The sequence below is a fragment of the Aulostomus chinensis genome, chromosome 9 (genome assembly GCF_037954235.1).
Source record: "Aulostomus chinensis isolate RoL2024-O1b breed Wild chromosome 9, RoL_Achi_v1.0, whole genome shotgun sequence".
Classification (NCBI taxonomy): domain Eukaryota; kingdom Metazoa; phylum Chordata; class Actinopteri; order Syngnathiformes; family Aulostomidae; genus Aulostomus; species Aulostomus chinensis.
The window spans coordinates 25,983,490-25,996,823 of NC_141328.1; the positions used below are offsets into that span (position 1 = coordinate 25,983,490).

The 13,334-nt window shown below is 45.3% G+C and overlaps 1 protein-coding gene across 2 annotated transcripts in view; it reads right to left on the reverse strand.

The window, feature by feature from the left end:
• Nucleotides 1–12,980, reverse strand: part of rerea (arginine-glutamic acid dipeptide (RE) repeats a) — an 88,595-nt gene extending 75,615 nt beyond the window's left edge. For both annotated transcript variants that reach the window (XM_086214584.1, XM_086214583.1), the window contains exon 1: nt 12,025–12,980. The gene's annotated coding sequence lies outside the window, so the exon portion shown is untranslated. The remainder of the gene's footprint in view (nt 1–12,024) is intronic.
• Nucleotides 12,981–13,334: the final 354 nt, after the last annotated feature.

Consider the following 13,334-nt stretch of genomic DNA (forward strand, 5'->3'; position numbering starts at 1 on the left):
TTCACCTCCAGAGACGCACGGAGGATTCAATTTTTTGGTAAATTATTCGTTTTAATGGGAATTTTTCTAAAGGGTAAAGATGAGGGCAGAGGAAGCACAAATACGCTCGTGGGACTCATTCAAGGGCTGTTAAAAAATATCTTTATCATGTGTATGTTCAAACATTTGTCTTTATAAAATGGAACAGCGCTCAAGCAGGGTGAGAGGGAAATGAGTTACATGACATTTTCTCAAAAGGATTAATGTAGTACAAAGATTTACTGAAAGCTTTTTCTTTTTTTTATTATTTTGTTGTCTGTTCGGGTGTGAGGACTCTGGAGATTTTAATCTTTGAAACCTCAATCATGAGCCACTTCTGCTGATATTCCACAATCAAATATCTCCGCTCTTCCTCCCAGATCTGCCTATCAGATGAACCAACGTATCCATCAGTTCGACTCCGACTGGTAGTCTAAACGAAGTGTGCGAGAGGAGGAAATGTATTCATACGGCTGCCCTACATCCTACTCTAATCACTATGCCACACAGAGTGATGTGACAGATGAGACAGCTCGGAGGTTTACAGACTGACAGCACGGGCCAGCGGGGGCACTGGAGGATGTCTTCAAGAGCAGCTCCTAAAAACAAAGCCATTAGGGTCAGTCCGCAAAAACATTTTCCCACCTAAATTAATAAGCTGTGGAGTAAATTCTGCACCATCCTTGAGCAGATGGCTGGGGGGGGGGGGGGATCCCCTCCCATTCTTATAATGAGCCGAGCCAAAAACCACCTCTACATTATTACAGGATGGTATTACCACTAATTAGGAAGGGCAATTATTTCTCCGACAAACACCGACCGACACACAAAAAGCCTCATCATAAGATGGGGGGGGGGGGGGGGGACACAACACAAAAAAGGATTTGTAGGGTGTGTTTGACACCCTCCGTGATAATGCCACGGCAGTGTTGCAACTACAAATATAACTCACAAGTTGATGCTGCAAATAGACACTGACAGTGAAGGTTCTCCGTGCGGAGATGTGTTTGTTCAGTGCTTTAGAAAGCAGACAGCAGCGGTGGTGACAAGGAGGGTGGAATATTCTTCGCATTCAGCCTTGACACCCGCTGCCACAGTTGCGCCAGCCAGTGATCCAAGTCAGAGGGGAAGGCACCCCGTGTTAACGTGCATGAGGAGAATAATATGAATCACCTCTGTACAGATAGCTTTTTTTTTTTTTTTTTTTTAAACTATAGCTGTTGACAAGACAAGGTAATAAATATTGCCTACGTCTGGATGCGTTTTCTATCCCTCATCCCACAAAAAAAGAAAAAAAATAACAGCCTGGGGGAAGTGGCTGGGAGTGATGAAAACACCGCTGGAACAAGCAGGATCTGAGCTCAGAGCTCCCATATCCTCTGAGGACAGCTCATAAAACATGCAGCGGCTGGGACTGGGCCTCTTACAGCAGTGGCATTTTAGTGCACGCTGCCAAAAAGACACAGGCCACACACACACACACACACACACACACACACACACAGATATAGGTAGGCTACAGACACACAGTTAATTTTAAAGGCATCTGAAGGAGGTAGACATACACGCTTTACTACAGGGCCACAAGCAACTGCTTGGGTCTTCACTTAACACTACACATAAAGCAACAAAAGGCAATTATTCGACGGGGGCCTAAAACAATCAGCTCTTGGGAAAACAGCGCAGGGTACAGTAGCGATCTACAGATTACCTCTGCTTCTTCAAGTGTGAAATTGAGATTTGATCTCTAACTGATCCCATCATGTGTTGTGCCTCCAGCGAAGACAAGCTGCCTATTTTTCATCTTTCCAAACACCTAACAACAGCGAAATACCGGATTACTCATTGCCTCTTTCAACAATGGTACATTACATACAGTCCCTGATACAACACAGCTCCGGCTGACTCCAGGCCTGCTGGCTCTTTTTAAACCGAAAGGTGAAGTGAGTGGGCTGTGCAGCTGAAGCACTGTGAATAAGCCTCAGATATTCTTGGAATGTTAATGTTAGGCTTTGACCATGGCAGTCTCAATGAGCTCTTTTCCTCTCGTCACTGGGCCATTAATGACAATGAAAATACTACTTAGGCCTGCCTATTCCAATAACACACTCCTTCAGTTGAAGAAAATTAAACCATTATGATTAGCTTTCTTAATATTTAGCACAATTAAATAAGTACATCAGGCATAGTCAGTCATAGCGGAGGTGTAACCCTTACCACAACGTCAGGATGGCCCAGGGCAAGTGAATGCCACGTCAGGTTAGTAAAAACAGACACTCGCTTGTCTGATCGCACAAACGAGGAAAACGAGACGAAGCAGGCAAAAACTCCAATGTGTTAAAGCTCCGGTTGATTGTCGGACTAGGTGCTCTTTTGCTTTTTATCGTGTTTATTTTATTCATCTAAGATTAGTTTTAAATATTTGTTTTAGTTCATTATTGATGGAAGAAAAGAAAAAAAAGATGCTTCCAACTCTTTCAACGGAATTAAGATAGAATTTACCGGAAATTTACATTCCATTAGAACTCTGTTACAAGGGGTCAAACATCCTGAGGTGATTTGGTTATGGTCTCAAGCAAAATAAGCTCAGGAATGAAAATACTTTATGAAAGATTTATAAAGTGCCAGCTCGACACTAGGGTCACTTCCAGACAACCAGCTGATGAACCACCAAGGAAGTCCAACAGTATGAACTTGTTCTACTACTACCAGGTGAAAAAATCTACGCATTTGCGAATGGAAACAATGCACGCACCGCATTCCACACAGCGCTTACATCCGTCCACACTAAAACAGACACGGGTGAACAAGCCCCATGCTTGTTTGTGTTTAAACACACCTTACGGGATCAGCTCAAGTGCAGCTGCCATCTCGGTTGCTTCAGAGAAATCCAGGAAAGCAGGTTTTCCAAGCTAGCGTCGTGTTAAAATAGCTTCCCACTGCATCTGCAAGCCTATAAATAAAGCCAGTGAGAGTAAATTCACCACAGTAGTGCATTCATCTTTGTGTGTGTACGCGCATGTCAATCTAAAATGAGTAGACCATTGACACACATGTATGTGTGTACATATATAAACAACAACAACAACAACAAAAAAAGATGCTGCTGCTGCTGCTGCTGTGTAACTGAATTTGCAGTCCAGGTCAAACTACGTGCTCAGCCAATAAATGGCTGGAGTGTAATGTGCCTTGACCTTCTATCCTTCTTTCAGCAGCACCTAACATATATTGCTGTCTCTCCTCATATATCAGGGCATCGGGGCAAATGGCGCCCTTCACCCTGCTCCCTTCTGTCCCCTTCCTTAAAAAGCTGAGGGGACATCTTTGCCTGCTGTACTCAACTGACAGGCCTGGCAGCTTCCTTACAAAGAACAAGAAGAAGAGGAGGGGGGGGGGGGGCTGGTCTCATTGAAGGGAAATGCTGCAATGAATAATTATGTTTCATAACATGCTCCATCCCCCCTCCTTTATTACATCAAACAATAATTAATGGGGGATAAGGGGCACTGAAGAGTCTGCTTTTCACTTTCCAGAACAAGGGGGTCCATACGCCCTTTAACCCGTCCTTTCTGCTCTGCGTCAAAGCCGAAGACACCTCATCCCTCTAAAAACATGCTCTTAGTTTATTTATGATGCCAGTTGCTCTGCTGGTCTTGCTACAGTCAGCACAACTGGCTGGATCACTTTACACAGCAGTTCACTAGCCCCATCTCCACACCTCTTCTCAGCACGCCAACACAATGATTCAATAATGAATATGAAATGCCTCCTAATTGATGTCTATGGGAGTCGGGGCGGTTGAAAATACGGGCTATCGGACATGGACTTGACTTGATTACGTATTTGTTTCACGTGAAAGAAAATAATCATCTCTGATCAGCAGTAGCAAAGCCGGTCCTGATCGAATTAGTTTTGCACTAAGAGCTCCATTGATCTTGGCACTCATCTGTGCAGATGAGGCCCGGAAAGGCAGCTGGTAATCCAATAGCAGGGATGGGAAGTGCTTCAAGGACTCGGTGCTGTGTTTACCCACCTATTTCCTGCACAGAGAGGCAAGATGTGAGTGCACGCCACTCACTGGTCTGATTGGACGCCACAGGGAGTTGGGAGCTCGGGTGAAATGAGTAAAAGCTGCAGTGTGACCATAACCGGGGTACTTGAAAGGTGAAGGTAATTGCTTTCACCACGGCTATCATGTAATGAGTAAACAGGATGAATAAAGTTGAACCCAGGTCAGCGTAAAAATGAGCGGTAAAGTGAAATTCAAATGCTCATACAGCCTTTGCGTCAGAACCTGAGACAGAAAGGTTCAATTCACTCAAGTGTCAAAATGTAAGGTTAGCAAAATCAATGTGGACAAATCTGTCTTTACGTCGTGATAACTTCATTGCAGCGAGCATTGATGCAAGCCTTTGCAATCAATTTTGCATGACGGGAAAGACATCAAACAAGAACCCAGAGGGCAGGGAGCATCGCGGAATGAAACGGAGCAAAACAAAGGTAGCAGAGGGCAAAAAATACATGCAGCTGTTTTGCTCGTGGAAATATTCAAGTGAAGTGTGCCTTAATAGTATCGTTGTTGGGCATTAACTAGAGTGCTGCCAGGACGCCGCTCTTTTCTCACACATGCATGCAATCCATCAAGCATTCATGAGTGAATGCTCAATAACAGACTGAGTGCATTTCTCTCCTTATAGCACTGAAGCAAGAAAAGAGTGAGAAGTCTTCAGCAACCCACAGACGCACCGCTAATACATACTACTCTCATACCACACTAATAACCTTGGGCTGTCGACCAATGCCCCGTCTTTATGGAACAGTATGGGCTCTAAATAGAAGGTCCATTTCTCACCAGCAGTCTGCAACAGCTCTATTTCAGCCACCTTGTCATTAAATATTTATCTTGAGTGGCAGATCGTACCAAGGTGATTTCAAAATCCTAATCCGAGGGCTGTTTTTTTTTTTTTTTTTTACCCCCACCCACCTCTGCCACAACAAAGACTTATTTTTTTTAAAGGGATTATCTACAAGTGTTCCTTTAATCAGCACATGGAAGAAGTGTAGAAATCCCTCAACGACGGTCCCAGAGGAATACCTTCCTGTGAAGCCTTATCGGGCAGAGGATCTCCTCCACCAACAGCAGCGGCGGCAGCAGACTGAGTGAGTGGGAGTGTTTGAGGATGAAAGGATGTGTTGCTACCTTTGCTATGATGTCCTCTCCAAAAAAAAAAAAAAAATCTCAGAACAAAGGCCTCCATTTTGAAGTGGAGTTATGATGGCACAGGGCTGTTAAGGTTGCAGCGTGCCCTACTGGTTTCAATCCCCTTTTGTTAGCTTTGTTATGCTAGCGAGATAAACCACTGTTGTGTGTGGCTGGGAGTCTTACAGCACCGTGTGCCAAAGCCGACAGTCTGTGGGAGGGATTGTGAGCCTTACAGATGACCAGGAGACAGATGTCCAGTCTTGCTCTGACACCGACTCAGGGGCTCACGCTAAAAAAGCATGTTTGTAAACTGCTTCTGAGTGGGTTGACCTTTATGGGACCGAGGGCCACTCTATCGTTCCATCTCTTTACAGAGCGAGCGGCTTTATTTCCAAAACATCAAGACGTGAAAGTCCATGAAACATTAAAGGCTTTTTCCAGGAGGAAAATAAGGAAATGTTTGGGGGAATGCACAATGGTAACTACAAAAGGCTCTGAAGAACAGATCAGACACCGCATCATTGTGTACAATGAACATGTTGACTCTTCACTGCACTACATAAAAAAAATAAAAATAAAAAAAAAAACCCGTGTCATGCTCCAATAAGCAGAATCAAACCCTTTGAGCATCTGTTGTCTTCAACCCTCCCTCATTCTCTGTTTTTTTTTAACGGTGCGCCTCCAAGCTCTCCATTTTTTTTCACATACATTTACATGTTTGAAATGCTTAGTTGAGCAGACGCAGGTTTGTAAAGTAGCTATTACCGCCGAGCTGAATCCAAAGAATGTTTGGGCAGAGCTTAAGTCGTTTTATTCCAAAAGCGAGGTTGATGAAGAGGAAACACAGCCGACAAGGTATCAGCATATTGCCTTTCAGTTTCTTCTTGTTTACATATCTGGATTGTGCAGTCATCCCTTCCAGAGAGAATCACCGCCAGCAAAAACAATTACAACCCCCCCCCCCCCGCCCCCACCAGTGCACACAAGCCTGTCGCTGACTGCCTTGACTCAGCTTGACAATCAAGCCAATTAGATCTTTCTGTGAATTAACACCAGTTAACTTAAAGCACTCACACACATCAAGAATAGTCATTAGCCTGTCTTTTTAGCATAAAAAACAGGAATGATTTGCTGGTTCAAAGAGATCATCTCCCTACATGCAGCCTGGGGCAGCCCTTATCGTCTACCTCATTATTTTTGGAAGAACAAGGCCACTGATGAATCCTGTTGGATTAAATATAAGGTGCTCTCATTATGACCTGGCTTACACACAGAAAGTAGACCGCTTCAAGCGGCTCTTCTTTTCAGACAAAAGAGAAGAGAGCGACTCACAGCACAGTAAATACAGATACATCTCACTCAACTAAGCTGTAAAATCAGAGTGGAATTGCTCCCACGCAGCTGCGCATCCTGCCATGAGAAAAGCTATCGTGTGTTTGCTTTTTTGGTGGATACAAGCTGACAATGATGCACCATGAGTGACAAAGACATTCAATCCTGCTTAGAGAGGTTTCCCAGATGTGAGTCTGTAATGCTCCAATGCTTCATTACTGAATAGAAAGACAACACTGCTACCGCCGCCGCTGTGTTTTCCAATTTACGTTGCCAGGGTGACAAATGAAAGGCAAAATCACCTGCACACCTAATCAAATGAGTGAGTGACAATAAGTCAATATTTTCTCATTGTGTGGACAAGCAATATATCTGTGCAGTAACGGGCTGCACGTCAAGGCTTAGGCAATGTTACACTCCCAGCTTTATACGGATAATGTGCCAATAATCTGGCTCGGTGCAGCTGTTAAGACCAGCGCCAATAAAGACGCAGTATCAAAAGACAACCTTTACCAAGCACGGACTAAATTACCCACTCACCAGACATAGTCTAGACGCTGCTCCTCAAACAAACATACTCCGACCTGTGATGGCTACATGCCGAAAAAGAAAACTGTAATTGGACATTGATCTGTTGAGGTCTAAGGATAAATAACTCATCCTAAGAGCAGCTGGGAGGAGAGCAGTATGTAAACACAGCAACCCTGCCGAGGTGTTCAGAGAAAATGAGAAAGGATTCAGATCCACGTGCACCCATTTTGTTTTAATTCCTTAGCTCTCACTTGTCATCTTACATAATAAAAAAAAAAGAAACCTAGAAATTACTTAGCTTTCGATTACATCCGTGACAACAACAACAACTAAAACGCGTCCCTCCCTTAACACAAAATGGAGCGAACATAATTTCAACAAGGCTGGTTAAACACAAGCAAGATCAATGCGTAAATTTATCAACAAATATTACCGTTCGCTGGCTGACAAGTAATCATTAAGGAACGGCACTGATGCATTATTCATCGGCTAATGTATAATTCAAACTTAACAGCAGATTCTATGCATAAATAAAGCTGTGATACATTAAAACACATTAAATGTTTACTTGTTAAAATGGGATATGAAGGCACATCATGCCTACTTCCTGCTCGCGCCGGTGATTTTTTTCTGTAATTCCTCGGAAAGGTAAGTCAGGTGGATACGGGAACGGGGGTCTATAACTGGCTGCTCTTATCCAGCATCTGATAGAAAAACAAGCTGTTTGAGTGTTTGATAAAATCCCACAGGGTGTCTTTGCTTCTTTGTTGGATTGAATAAATGAAAAGTAAGATTGGTCATAAAAGCATAACAGCCTTACAGTACATGCTTTTACCTTCTGGCGCGTAAAGATTTATGCACTATGTCACTTTATCTCCCTCAGACATTTACACCTGTGTTAAAATATCATGGCTGATGGCCTGGCCGGCGTGCTGAAGCATCAGAGCTGGTGTCACAGGGACAGTCAACGGGGAGGACAAGGAGGCTCCATCTGACGGTGTTCAGAGCGGGCGGGCCTGTGGGGACCGCCATTCCACTTTATGACCACGCACTGACTTAACAAGGCCAGATGTCCCTCCACTTAACATGTGTGAAAGTGCCCTCCGATGGGCTCAGCTGCTTTAAGGATGTACATAGACAGAGATGGGGGGGTGGAGATCGGACCTGTTTTCAATTATTCCAATTTCTCACTCATCGGAAGCTCCCGAGGTTTATGTTAATTAAAGATATCAGCCCTTCCTCTGTGCACACAACAAATTAGATGGAATTTTTTCGAGGAACAAAGCACCTCTTTGGTCCTTCATCATTCTGTCTGACTGGTCGCCCACCAGAGGGTACTGCCTCCGTAGCAGTACCACCACTGTTTCACGTCAATCTGTGGCTAATATATTCAAAATGACTCAGTGGTGCTCTACTTATCTCCAAGGACGATAGGTCAGGAAGTGCCAGGGCGGCTCCATCCATTTAAAGATGAGCCCCCCACCCCCCCGTCAAAAACAACAACAAAATCGTCAAGACCTGGAGAGATTTATCATCCCTCATCAAAACCCTGAATCTGGCTCCGTGCAGGGGGATGGAAGTGATCCTGACGACGGCGTGGAAGCCATGACTTCTCATTGATTTCCTGCTTCGCTTTATGACAAGGAGCCTCTTGTATTTCTGCACTGTTGAGGTGAAAAGTAGGAGCCGTTCACAGTTGAGCCACGTTCAGATGGCCCGAGGTGTAATTCACCCACTTTTATCTAATCAGCATCTTGCAAACAGTTTGTTTTTCTAATAGGTCAAATATCACATCTGTTTTCATTCATATAGCCATAATAAGTGGGTCGTTTCTTTGTAATTTCAATGGAATACAGTTGAGTCATTCAGGCTATTACTCAAATGGAAAGATATCCAGACCCCAGCAGACTAACTCGTTAGAAAGAAAATAATAGGCCTGCCAACATTGCATCAATTACAACTCGCCTTTCTTTGATTCTTTATGAATTACATCATATTGTAAGGAGAGCAAGAGAGAGAGGGGGGGGGGGAACAAAACAAACAACAACAACATGCAGACAAGCTCGGTGTGTTCTTTTACCAGCCAGCCACTGCCATTATCCTCCTGACACAGGGAGGGAAAAGGGCGCAGGGACGCAGTGTGGTGCAATCCCGGAGAGGGCCATCAAGCGAGCAGATTAAATAACGTTTTTCCAATGCAGTGTCAAACATTCAGTCAGCCCTAAGCAGCGAGACAGCAGTGGCACTCAGCCTCACTCTATGAGCATATCTCTGTCTCTCTCTCTCTCTGTCTCTCTCTCTCACTGGTCAGAAGCAGCCTCTTTGATCCAGATATCAGATTCCTCAGAGGTGACACTCATACACAGGCCTGGATGTGAGCTGAATGTTTACTAGCTTGTCATGGAGAGACTTGGGTGATTGTGTGTGTGTGTGTGTGTGGGGTGGGGGGTGGGGGGGTGGGGTTTCACACCACCACTATGCTTCCCTAGTTTACATGAATCAACATCCACAGACAGTGGATTCAGACCCAGATTCAACAGCACGTCGGATTTAATCTCCCACCAGCTTTGGCGGGACGAGCAACAAATAGAGAGGAAGTGAAATGATACAGACAGCAGTACAGTACTGTGTACATAATTAAGATTTCAGCTGCTATGTTTTCATTGGGTTGCATTCTCGCCATGATACACTCGACGCTTTCCCTCCCATGCAAACGCCACAATGCAGTACGACTCCAGCACGGTAGCACAACTCCATTAAGAGGGCTGGCTGACCACTTCCCCTTCCATTCCATCCACAAATGCTGTCTGAAATAAATGGATACGCTAACCTCCTGGTGAAGGGAGGGAGACGTGTCCTGAGAGACATCCGAGAATGTTTACAGGATGTGGGACAAACTTAGTCTGACTAAAACTCAGCAGTTAAGGACATACTAAATCAGTCTTGTAGCAGTCAGGCAGGCACACCTCCATCGATCTCTACTCAACCGAGCGTTCTACCCGTGTCCTGTAGGTGCCGCCGTGATACGCGACGCAACGCTGGGGCAAAACAAACCTGGAGAAACGCACAACTCATATTTCTTCAATCTCTAAATTTATGTTTGGTACATAACGCAAAAAGTGGACCATCAAAGTCCAACTCCAACAAGCGGTGAACAAGCAGAGGTGGACACACTTCGATAAATCGATTCCTACTCAGTCACTTTATAAAAAGGACTGCTAGTAATTGTACGTTCAGACCTTCAATAAAGCCTCAGGCTCGCCTACATGTGACGATATGTGAAAAACACCAATAAACAGTCTTGTCATCTGCAATCCAAATCAATTATATCATTTTTCTAATTACAGAGCGCCAATGAGCAGCGGCTCTATATTGAGTAACGGGAAGAGTAATAAAGACGACCATTGTTATGTTTTTAACCATAATTGCGCCTCCTGATTTGACCAACGCCGCACTCGCATTCCTCTGCGACTTTACAACAGTGCTTCAACTGCTCGCACAATTTTTACGGGTGCAAATGTCCTTTATGTTCCAACAATCCTTCATTATCTGCTGCGCCTCGCGCCGCACGTTAGCGGCCCCCGACGCGTCTTCCCACTCAAGTGAAGAAATCATGTCGGAGTCATTAAGCTGGAGGTCAGTTCTTAAAGAGGAGGACAAAAAAAAAATGGCACAGGAAGTTGAGCGTGTATGAGATTAGCTCCTTACAATTAGCAATGCAACATCTGAGTAATAGCTGCAGCAGAAGGTGGGGTGTGTGTGTGTGTGTGTGTGTGTGTGTGTGTGTGTGTGTGTGTGTGTTGGGGGGACAGGAAGGGACTGTTTTTTGACAGTGTATAACAGCATGATGTGAATCTGTCTTTGTGCTTGTGTGGATTCAGCTTCTGACTGATGTCACGTGAATACTCACGATGGCTAATTTTGCAGTGACTCAAGTAAACAAGCCCCCCCCCCCCACTATAACTGGAAAACATTAGATAAGCCGCCTTTCAGACAAATAACTGTAGTCTGCTTTCAAATCCTGAACTGCCCCCTCTTAATCACACAGACACACATCCCACAAACCAACACCCCCCCCCCCTTTTCAGCAACAGGCACAGATACAACCCCCCGCCCCCACCACCACCACCACACACACACACACACACACACACACACACCAGTGAGGGCTGCATGCGCTTGGGCCAGAGTTCGTAGCCTCTGGGGTGCTGAAGGGGGGGAAGTCAAGTTAATTTGGTGGTCCTTCAACAGTTTTCCTCTAGTTCAGTCACCCCCCCCCCCCCACTCCCACTACCCCCCCCCCACACACACACACCACCATTCAAAAATCACTCAACTATCACAATCCAATAATCAATTGATGACACAAAAAAGGCTGTGAATCCCAAACGTGTGAGGAAACTCATTAAAAATTCAAGACAAAATTAAAAGTTTTTGTTTCTCCTCCCTCCTTTTAAAGTTGCTTGATTACACACGCAGAGATAGTTCAGACATCTTTGGCGTGTGTGTGCGTGTGTGTGTGTGTGTGTGTGTGTGTGTGTGTGTCAAGCTGCCATGGGAGAACTTCATTTATTTATTTCAGTATTCCTAAAAAGCTGTGCTTAGATGCCAGCCAGGTCTAGGATGAGCTGGGGGGGGGGGGGTGGTGGTGGTTTGGTAGGGGGGGGTTGCGCTGCTCCACACAATCCAAGTTTTACAACAATGCAGCCAACTTGGAGCTCGCTGAAAACACTCCACACGTTTGACTGGAGGTCACAACACTCGGTTAGTAGAACAGCATCAGGAGGTGCCACCTGGCTTTAGTCATCACTATCTCCCAAATTCACTTTTTTCTCCCTTTCCCTACACACACGCGCTCGCGCGCGCGCACACAGCTCTCCACCTCCTCCAACCATCCTGCAATCTTTTTTTTTTTTTCCACTTTCTATTCAACTACTCACCCGCCAGTCTGCTAATTCTTGGAGTCCCGGAGACCGCTGCAAACAAGTTCAAAATCCTCGCCCGGGATGACCCACCGAACTTCTGCACGAGGCGAGCCAGCTGGACCAAATCCAAAACCGGGACGTTTTTGTTACAGATATATCCTCCGTCTGTCTGTGTGCTTTTTTGTTTGTTTGCTTTTTAACAAACCTGCCGAGAGGCGGAGAGGCTCGGGCGAGCACTTGCTTCAACAAAAGACACTTTACTGAGAATCTGTTCGCGTCCGGAATCACCGAGTGGAACGTTAGCGATTCCCCCCCTCGAAACTGCTCCGGTCCCCCTTTCGCCGTGTCGGTGGAACTACCGAGGATCCTCCTGAAAAGTACCACGGCGCTGGTGGTTGTTTCGAGGGGTAGGAAACCAGTGCCGTTTACAGGCTCCGCTTCCTTTTTCCACACACACACACACATACACACACACACTCACACTCTCACACACATACACACGCTCTCCCCACTCTTCTCTTGTCTCTCTTTTCCTCTGCTACACACACTCACTCACACACACACACTCAAACACACTCACATACACACACACACACACACACTCCGTATCGCTCCCCCTCCCCCTCCTCCTCCTCTTCAGCTGTTCAACAGACGCATCCACATGGCTGACCTAGTCTTTCTTTATCCAGACACTAGTGAAGGAGAATTACCCCCGAACACACTCTAGAAACGACAAGAAGAGAGGAGGAAAAAAAATCCGAACGAAACAAAAACATGGACTGGATTCAAAAAAAAAAAAATAGTCAGGGGGGACAAAATGGTGGAAGTGGTGTGCGGGTGTGTGTGTTTGAGGAGGGGAGGTGGGTGAGGACGCCAATGGGGTTGTTGATTGATGGCGTGGGGAAGGGCTTTGTATATACACCGTGTGCGTGTGTGTGTGTGTGTGTGCGCGTGCGCGCATCAACAATATACGGGAGCCGACGTGGCCCCGATCAGCGGTCCATAACGTTTATGAAACAATGACCATACAAATGTATGTTAATGTCGCAGTACTGGTTCTAAACGCAGGATTTATACTGGAGGAAGATACATGTGGTGGAGAAATCCACCAGGGGGAGGAGACTGAATGCAGCTCAGGCTTATAGCAGCTCATTTGCATTTTTGGATAATGAATTAATTAGTTACCCCACCCATTTAAAACAAAAAAAAGGGGGGGGGGGACAAGCAGGGATGATGATGTTAAGAGTCCATTAGCAATATTTGGGAGGTTAATTTTAATGAATAGCCAGTACACCGCCATCAGAGGTGATCCTGCTTATTTCAGG